This window comes from Carlito syrichta, unplaced genomic scaffold (assembly GCF_000164805.1).
Source record: "Carlito syrichta isolate Samal-C Ts95f unplaced genomic scaffold, Tarsius_syrichta-2.0.1 Scaffold315126, whole genome shotgun sequence".
NCBI classification, from domain to species: Eukaryota; Metazoa; Chordata; class Mammalia; order Primates; family Tarsiidae; genus Carlito; species Carlito syrichta.
In genome coordinates this window covers 539,533-549,017 of record NW_007259222.1, presented here as the reverse complement: position 1 = coordinate 549,017, position 9,485 = coordinate 539,533, and positions in this window count along the sequence as shown.

The following is a 9,485-nucleotide window of genomic DNA, read 5'->3' as shown; positions in this document are numbered from 1 at the left end:
TTCGAACGGAGATTGCCAGAAGCAGGGCTGATCGTTTCCTCACGCTGACTGGGGGCCCCTGGAGGAGGCTATATTGTCCTGTCTGGAGCTCACAGCTGGACCAGAGACCTTGCCCTTCTGTCCCATGTCCCATACCCCTATCTCCTGGGAAGACACAAAGGTGAACACAAGCCAGCGCTGTGGCTGTCTGCCTGCGCCCGGTGTGTGTGGCACCTGGTTAGTGCCGCCCTAGCCTGGCCGGGCCTGTCGGGCCTCACGGCTGGAGGCTGCTGACATTCCAAGAGCAACGTGGAGGCCTTGGTTGCTCAGGAACCTTCCAACCTCCTTTGCGCTCATCTGTTCTCTTCCTTTGTTTTTATTGTTTGTGTTACTGGGAAAGTGGGACATTATTTTTAACGTATCCTGCGAGAGAGCCTCAGCCCAGGCCATGCCATCTGAAGCCCAGTCTTCCCACACATGGCAAATCGCTGGGTTCGGTGCCGGGGACTGCAGCCTTCTGAAGGGGGCTGTGCGGATGGAGGGGCAGCCTCCCCTCCTCCAGGCCGACCTTTGCTAGGCTCCCTGACATTCTCCTTCTGTGGCAAGAGGGCTTGATTTCCCTGATGTCCCTGGGGTGAGTGCCGACCTTTTTCTCCTGGAAGGATCCGCTGATGGTGTGGGGTGGGTTTTATTTTTCTAGCACGGCCTAGCACAGCCCCACCTGGGAGGACGTGGCTGTGTACACCACAGCACAAACAAACACGCCTTGCTGCTTTTCATCTTCAAACAAACGTGCCGGAGGCTCCCAGCTGGGGTGCGAGGTGTTTTTACTTGGACAGCCACTGAGGCCATCACCCTGGGATAGTGGGGTGGGTGGGACGGGGCGTGAGCAGGAGCAGGTGGGACGGTGCGTTCCAGGCCTGGAAGCCTGGCCCTGACATCTTCAGCCAGAGTCTCCAGAGCAGGTCGAAGGCGGGCTTGGCTCTTCGCTCGCGGGACTGAGTGGAGAGCTAGGGGGTGCAGAGTGGTTGCCATCAGATGTTTTTAGAGGCCCGGCCTGGACAGCCTCACCTGTCGTGTGGGCGGGGCACGGCACCCCATGGAGTGTCTCCTGTGAGGTGTCTTTCACCACCTTGGACGCAGGGTCCTCGAGCTCTTATGAGGTGCCAGGCGGCAGGAAGGCGCGTGCTGCTTTAGGAGAACGTGGCTCCCAGGGCAGCACCTAGAGGCCTGCCTTGTACTTCTCCTCCCGCACTGCCCTTTCCTGCACATCCTGGTCCTGCGCAGAGGCCCTTGCGAGTTAGCACGGCCAGTGGGGCTGCTTGTGTGAACGCCCCCTAGATGTGATCGCGTCGAGGTCCCCGCCCTGAAGTTACTTAGCAAGACTTCAGCCTTCTCTGAAGGGTGTGTTGGTGTTCATGGCAGATACAAAAAACAAGTCTCAGTCCCTGAGTAAGGACGTGGCTTTTCAGAATAATGTGGCCCCTTTGCTGGGCGTGGTGGGTGGGCCGCACGCCAGGTGGTGGGGGTGCTGCCGCCAGGGTTCAGCATGCTCCAAACTGTACTGCACGGGCTTCGTTCTCATCCTCCGGCTCTCAACGCATGGTCCCCCCTTGCAGACATCCTTGTCGTGCACCTTGTGGACACTCCTTGTAGGGTGGAACTGCTTTTAGCTGGCAGGTTACCCCAGGGACAGATCTATTTTTGGTGGTTGAGTTTTCCTGTTTGTTTTCTCTCCCTCTGTCTTTCTCTCTCCGGAGTACTTCATGCTCCAGCCATTGTGCCCACGCAGTTTTATCGCCCAAGCTTCTACCTGACAGCTGGAGAGGCAGTGAGCCGCTGTGTGTGTGTGTGTGTGTGTGTGTGTGTGTGTGTGTCTGTCTGTCTGTGTGTGTCTGTGTGTCTGTGCCTGCCTGAGTCCTGCCTTTCTTCTGTTGTGATGCTGTACAACAGTCTGCTCTCTAGGGGGCTGAAGAATGTCCCTCGAGGCCTGCTGGGAGGGCAGCCAGGCGTGTTGCAGATGCACCGTTGGCTTGTCGTCCTCTGCTCAGACGCTTGTGTGCCACAACCTGGGTCTATGCCGGGGGCCGTGTGGTCCAGGGAGAGTGGGTGCTGGAGGTGGGTTGCTGGGGCTTTGGAGCTGCCTGCAGGGGTGGGCCAGTCTAGGGCAGGGTTTCTTGGCCTCGGGGCTGTTGGCCCTCTGGACCGGGTGGTCCTTGTGGGGTGTCCTGGGCAGTGTACGGTGTTTGGCTGCATCCCTTGTTCCAGGTACCAGCTGCAGCCTCCTTCCCACCCTCCGTTTGTGACGCCAAAAGTGTCTCCAGACGTTGCCACGTCGCCCTGGTGGACCCGGTCTAGTGCGAGCAGTGTCTCTGCCATGTGACTTGAGCGTCTTGCTCCCCCTACATGTGACTTCTGGGTGTAGGGGTCGGGATGGCACCAACTTTGTGTTTTTGCAGTCACACAAGCTCGGTGTGAAGATGCCCTTCCCTAGAAATGCCTGCACACTGCCCCTGCCCCCTGGTTCCCCTTGTGCCGGAATGAAAACCTCTGGGACTTTCCATCATGGCTGAGAGGTACAGGCTGTGGAAGCAGGCGACAGGTGGTGGCAGCTGATGCCCAAGGCCTTCTGGTTCCCACAGGTGGCTCTCAGGTGAGTCGCCTGCTCTGACCGCTGGCCTCGGAAGTCTCGTGTGAACCTTGCGCCCCCCAAGGGCCCTTCCTCCACTTGGCACAGATCTGCTGTTCTTGGCTGTCTCCCTCCGGTCGTTCCTGGCATCTCGCCTGGGCTCTGCAGGGGCAGGGAGGGTCGCCCCTGCTCGCGGCAGGCTGTGTTTTGGAAGTCTTCATCTTGCGCCTTCTTCTCTAAGGTGCTTTAGAGTCAGGCTCTGCGTTGCGATAGAACACTTGAGTGTCATGGAGACGATTTTCCTTCCGGCTACCCAGTTTCTGAGACTGTCACGTCCCCTGCTTTGCAGACGGGCCTCGTGTGTTGTCGCGCTGTCATCTGTGGGGTGAATTCCCTAGTGGGTCTTTGCGGCAGGGTGTCCCATGCAGCAGACGGAAGCTGGCACCCGGCTCAGCACATTGGTCCCTCTTGGAAAAGCCTCTCTGGTGGGGGCTCCGCTTCCTGAGCTGCGGGTGTCGCTTTTCTTTTCGTCTGTGGATCACCAGGGTGTTCCTTGTGTCTTCTTGGGCGGTTCCTCAGCATGGCGCCAACTCTGCCCACCCAGGCACAGTTGTGCTCCAAGCCGCTTCCTTGCCTTTGAAGAACCCAGTGATCCGCTGACAGGAACGAGACTGTCCGCCTTCTTGCATCACTGGGAGGGACAGAGGCTCCTCCCACCCATGGCGTCTCGGGGCATCGCCATGTGGGACAGAGCTGTGTGGCTACCATAGCACTCTGGCACCCTGCCTTTGGGGAGTTGAATCGATGCATCCTTCTTGAACAGGCCTTGGAGGTGATGACATGTGTCCTGGCTTGCTGCCTTAGTTTTCCGGATAAACGTTGGCTACGTGTGTTGGCACCCCAGACTCTTCTAGCTTCAGGCTTCTGAGATTTGAGCATGGCATTTCTTGTGGCTTCTTCATCTTATGGACATACACAGTGTGTGTGTGTGCCCCAGATGGATTTCTGTCTATCTACCAGTCATCATCTGTCTGTCATCTCTATCAGTTATCTAACATCTATCTATCATCTGCCTGTCATCTGTCATTATCTATTATCTAGCAATCATCTGTCATGTCTATCATCTGTCATCTCTATATCAATCATTTTGCATACATCTATCCATCAGCTATCATTATCATCTACCAATCATCTGTCTATCGTCTATCTCTATCTCATCTATCATCTGTCAGCTATTTATCTTTCTATCTCATCCGTCATCTTTCTGTCTTTCTATCTATGCAGCCACTCTGTCTCCTCTCTAGCCCCCAGTCCTGCTGGACTGGAGACTCCTTGAGGGCCGGGACTGTGTGACAAATGTTTCTGCGTGTTTCTTGTTTCTGCGGTGGTGTCTGGGAGAGCAGGCCTGGCTCCCACTCAGGGAAGGCTTGCTCCGACCAGCAGGGCAGCGGGCCCTGTGTGTGTGCTGTTTTGTTGTTGTCTTCCGGAATTAAAAGCATGACGAAAGTGGTGCACCAAGTACTTGCTTATGGAGCAAAATTCAAGCAAGGTAGAAGTGACAGCAAAAGAGCATGAAGGTCTTCCTTGCCTTCCTTCTGGCTCTCCCCACCCTCGGGTAATGACCGCGAACTGTCAGGCATCCATCAGATTTGTGTGTATTTGTGTGTACACACAGAGGCGTCATTTGTGTGTATATGTGTGTACACACACAGAAACGTCATTTAATGTGCTCTTGCTGTCTTTGGGCACACCAGTGGCAGGAAAACGTCCCCCTTGAAGGGAACACTTGTTGGGAGGCCCACCAGAAGCTGCCCTTTTCCGCTCAGTCTCCCCTCAGATGGTGCCGAGGAGAGGGCCCTGCTCAGAGGCCTGGAAGTGGATTTTCTAGACAGAAATACAGTGCTGATGGCAATACCTCATGTTAAAGAGGAGCCTGAGTATTTTCAAAATTCCTTTCTGACCTTGAGCAGAAGCTCGTGGGTCCCTGTACGGGAGGCGTTTTCTGAGCAAGTGATAGGCGTCGTCTGTTGAGGAGGTAGGATGTCAGTGCGCTGCTCCAGGGAGAGGCTGGAGCTCTTGGTTACTCTGGCCGCCTCCACCAAGGAGCCCTCGCAGTCCGGGGTCCCTCACCATGCTGGAGGCCTGCAGAGTGCCGGCAGCCGGCTGACCAGAGTGAGCCTCAGGACTTGAGGTCACTCCAAGTTCTCTTCAGAGCACGGACAACCAGACTGTCCCTTGAGTGAGTCGTGACGCCAAGACTGGTGACGAATTGGGTAAATTCGCGGGTGCCTGAGTCCAACTGTGGTTTTGTCAGACAAATAGCGTAGTGTGCAGGCAAGGCTGCCTGTCCTGGAGAGTGGCCTTAGGAGGGAGGGCCGCTCTCAGCTTACCCTGGAACAGGTCTCGGCGTCTGGTGTGGGAGGGACATGGGGTTCATGAATAACTCGATTTAGAAGACTTTTGAGCCCCGGGGGCCCGTGTTCCAGGCGGCAGTGGACACTCGTGTGTTTGTTGGCCAGAGCCGTGAAGGCGGAGGGTGTTAACTTGACTGCAGCAAAAATCCTTCTCGTTATCATGAGGCTCCGTGAGTTCAGCCTGGGGAACATGGAAGCAATTCGCGGGTGCACGACTGGAGCCTTGCAGCCTTGAATCGGAGCAGTGTTCTCCAGCGTTGCTGAGCTGATTGGACGTAGCTGAGCAATGAGCCCCAGTCACACCCTAGTTCCAGTCATTGAAAAAAGCCCCTTGATTGACTCGGAAGGTTCTAAGTTTAACTTGTTTTTGTCACAAAAATAAAGGGGGTGGCTGGGGAAGGGAAGAGTGATTAACCAAGCAGGGTGTTTCATCAGATGAGTTCAAGCTGTAAAAAGTCATTGATGGAAGAGAAGCCAGAGCAGGTGTGAATATGGTGCTTCAGATGCAGGTGGGGAGAACATTAGTGTGTGTTTGGTGGGAGCGGGTGGTTGGTTTAGTGTGTGAGCCCGGCTGGCAGGCCCTGGCAGTAGTTCTGGAGGGTGCTGATGCCCGTTGCTGGGAAGGATGGCTTGCACGTCGGGAACATTTGCGCAGTGAAAGAACCGATCTGGAAACTGTTACAGCGAAACTGTAAATACTGGTGGGAGCTGAGGAGGGCAGAGGGGAGATCACAGGGTGCAGATCTCACACTCCCAGAGCCCGACTGTGTCACCGTGTAAGTTGCTGCAGCGATAAAGAGGGCTGACGATCTTGAAGATACAGGGCGGGGGTTCCATTTTGAGAAGTAAACCTACCAGAACGATCAGCGATGATCAGACTTGGAGTAAATATTCGGGGAAAGGAACACTGCAGGGCTGAGGAAAGTGCCCGTCCTGAGCAGAAGAGAGAACGCCTCCCCTTACTTGCGTGACCAGAGCGCCATGGGGCAGGTGGGGTCTGTTGTGTTCTTGGGTGTCTGTCTCACTTGCTGTTGTGATCTAGCCCCTGACCCAGTGCTTGGCACAAAGTAGGTTCCCTGAAAGCCACCTGCGAGGAGGAAGGGGGGCACTGAAGAGGTGTGACCGTGACTTTGAAGAAGAGGAGCTGGGAGTCGGGCGAGGCCCCGGAGCATGAAACTGACCTGGCCAAGACGCCGTGCCCTTTGGTGACACAGTCCCACTGATCTCCAAGACCTGCTAGGATCTTCAGAAGAGATACCCTTGGCTCAGAAAGATGAATAGATGGGTAGAAGCCCTTGAGAAGGAGATGGATGATAGCGATTTAAAATCAGACGGTTAATTAGACAAATATGTTATGAGTCTAGCAGGTGGCATACAGCGATAGTTTAGTGGAAAGGACCGTGTGTCTTAATTCTGTCCGGAGGGTGTTTGCATAGGTTGCTCAGCAGACAGGAGAAGCTTCCAAGAGGAAAGAAGAAAGCAATTCTATTGTTACAAAATGTTGCTGTCAAAAACATTAGGTAGTAAGAAGTGTGTATTTATCTTCTGGTCTAGTTTAAAAAGAGGTAGAAGATCACTGGGGAAACCACAGGGTACACTCCTGGAGGGAGCACATCCATCAGTACTATCTTGGAGTGTTGTGAAAGGTGATTGAAATACGTGAATTATCAAGCCAGGTGAAGTGGGAACCAAAGCGAGACCCAGACTTTACCTACACACCTACACAATGACCATTTGGATACCTAACCCTAAATTGTACTCTGCTACTTAAAAAGAAAAACATTAATTATAAGACTAAATGTCAAATAAAATGTTACTCTTGTTTTAAAAAACATCTGCTCATTACAGGAGACAGTAAAAACCAAATGATATAAGGAGTAAAAAGTGAGGGAAATAAAATCCATGATGTAAGAACTGCTTTTATGGTATCAGATAAATGATTTCATAGCATGAAGCATTAAAATAGATAAACAAGGTTACCGCAAGTGGTAAAAGGTTCATTAAGCAACAAATATCTGATCATCCCCATAAAAAAGACATGAGGAATTAGAAACATAATGAAAGGCTTTTGAAGATTCTTCAAGTATGAAATTAGCAAGTGCTTGCCAAAATTTGGAAGCGTAAGCTATTTAGAGAATACACAGTTTTAATGTTTTACATAAAAAGTCTATGGGAATAGTCTATGGGAATGCCCCAAATGGTTGCTGAGGACTGGGTGGTCCGTGTCTGCATTTGGGAGTGTGGGTGGACTGACTGGACCCTCCAGGAGCCCACGCCTGCCCCCAAATTGTGAGAGCTGTGGGGGCGAAGCACTCCCTGCTGAGGAGATGAGAAGGTGGATTGACCTTGACTTGGGCTCCGTGAAGCTGACACCAGAGGTTGCCAGGGGAGTGTGCGGAGCCCCTGGGCCGTGTGGGTGGAGCGAAGGGCTTTGGAGGTACTGAGAAGGGTGTGTTGTGCTGTGATACGGCAGAAAGCAGCCACGTTATTAGAAGACTTTTCCGGGTTGAGTACAGCTGCCTTCTCTTTGGAGATGATGCCGTGTGGACTTCCGCATAGGCCTTGCCCCTCCACGTGCCATTGTGGACGGACCATGACAGGTCACCAGCGGAGCGGCTGCACTTCCACAAGCTCCCCGGCGGCCTGTGTGCATGTGGCCTTCGGCGGGGCCGCGGCGTGGTGGCCGAGAAGGCAGGCCTGGAGCGACCAGCCGGGCCAGAATCCTACTTGACTTCAGCCAGGTTCTCGGGGGTTTCCAGCCCACGTCTTCATCCGTTTGCAGGGATGGCCATGTCCTCACTGTGTAGTGACATTGTGAGATGATGCATGCACAGCTCTTAGCCTGTACAGTAGCCCACTGCATGTTAGTGACTTCCCGGTAATCAACAGATTTGTTACGTCAGGGTGGGCAAAAGGTAGAAACACAGAGCCTACAGATTTTGAACACACTGGCTTATCAGTTTCTTTTGATTTTGCGTTGTTTGGTCACACTTGGTATGTAACTCGAGTCCTGCCTTTTCACATGTGAACACGGCGTAGGCGTTTGTCACGTCAGACTAACCTGGGCCAACATCAAAGGATGGCTGGCAGTGTTCTTTGATGTCGGCTGTACAAATTGCCACACCCACCCACGCCTGTGGCGGGTGGCTCCCTGCTCCTGGTTCACTAGTAGGAGGCGTCTTGCTCAGCCTGTCAGATTTCCCCGAAGTCCTGAGGATCCAGTGAGAATCACAAAGTCTGTGCAAAGGCTGTCTGTGGTGCCATACGCGGCAGTCTCAGGCGCTGGGAGAAGCCTAAAGATGTGATTGCCCGCTGGCCCCACCATTCGCTTCTAGGCTTCTTCCTGATCGAAGGGGGAGCCTGCCCGGCTGTCAATGTCACTGCTGCCTTTTGCTCCAAGACCTGTCGCCCAGCGGTGGCCTTCCGTCTCCCAACGCTTCCACCCACCCTTCCCCTCAGTCAACTGCCCCCACATTGGATGGTAGTGGCTTTCTAGGTTGGGGAGGCCCCTCCGCCCCCGATCCGGGGTGGGAAGGCATGCCGAATGGGCTGCATGGTGTGAGTGGATGGTTGCAGCAGCCCAGACTCCTGGCTTCACCTGCACACGTGTGTGCCGTGCTCCTTGAGTCTGCAGACCCCGCGGACACCTTGTAAGAGGGCTCTGCGGAGACGCCCCACTTCCCGACCCCCAGCACATCGAGCCTCTAGGCCCCAGTCATGCCCATGGGGTGAGCTAACCAAACCCGGGTGACTTTGGTGCCCTGGTGGCCCCTGTGTCTTGCTGGGTCTTTAGCAGGTGATCCTGGTCCGCTGGGCTGAGGAGTGCACCTCCCGCCCCGTCCCACTGCTCAGGGCAGCCTTACACGGCGTGGGCCAGCTGCCTTCTCCTCCTATCAGTTTCCACAGAAAACGCCTCGTTCTGCCTTCAAAGCCTGGCCAGGAAGCCCTTTTCCAGGCAGCTGCCCGCCCCTGTCTGGCTCTCAGCGCAGAACTGGTCTCTCTGACTGCTTCCCGGCTGCCTCTACCTTGCCTTTGCTCGTGTCGAACTTAACGCAGTTTCCAATTACTTCTGCTTGTTCCTTGTGCCCGAATGGCTGTTCAACCCACACGATTGTCAGAGTAACCTGGTGGTTTAAGACACATGCCTTTAAATTACCTTAAGTTCTGGACTCTCTCAAACCTCTTGAAAGAACCGAGAATAATGTAACAAACACCAGTGGACCTGCCACACAGATTTGTTGGGTTTTTAACACGTGGCATTTTAACTCAGATTTTCTTTTTAAAAGCAACGTGTGTTACAGATGCTCTCAGAACTCGCCCTCATCCTGACGCTTCCTCCCACCCAGAGGTCGCCGCTGTGCTCACGCTGGCGCGCAACCTTCCTGCATGAGCTTTTCATCTCCCCCGTGAGAGTGTCTGTGTCCCATGCACAGGGTTTAAGGTGTGCACAGACACCGCCACGC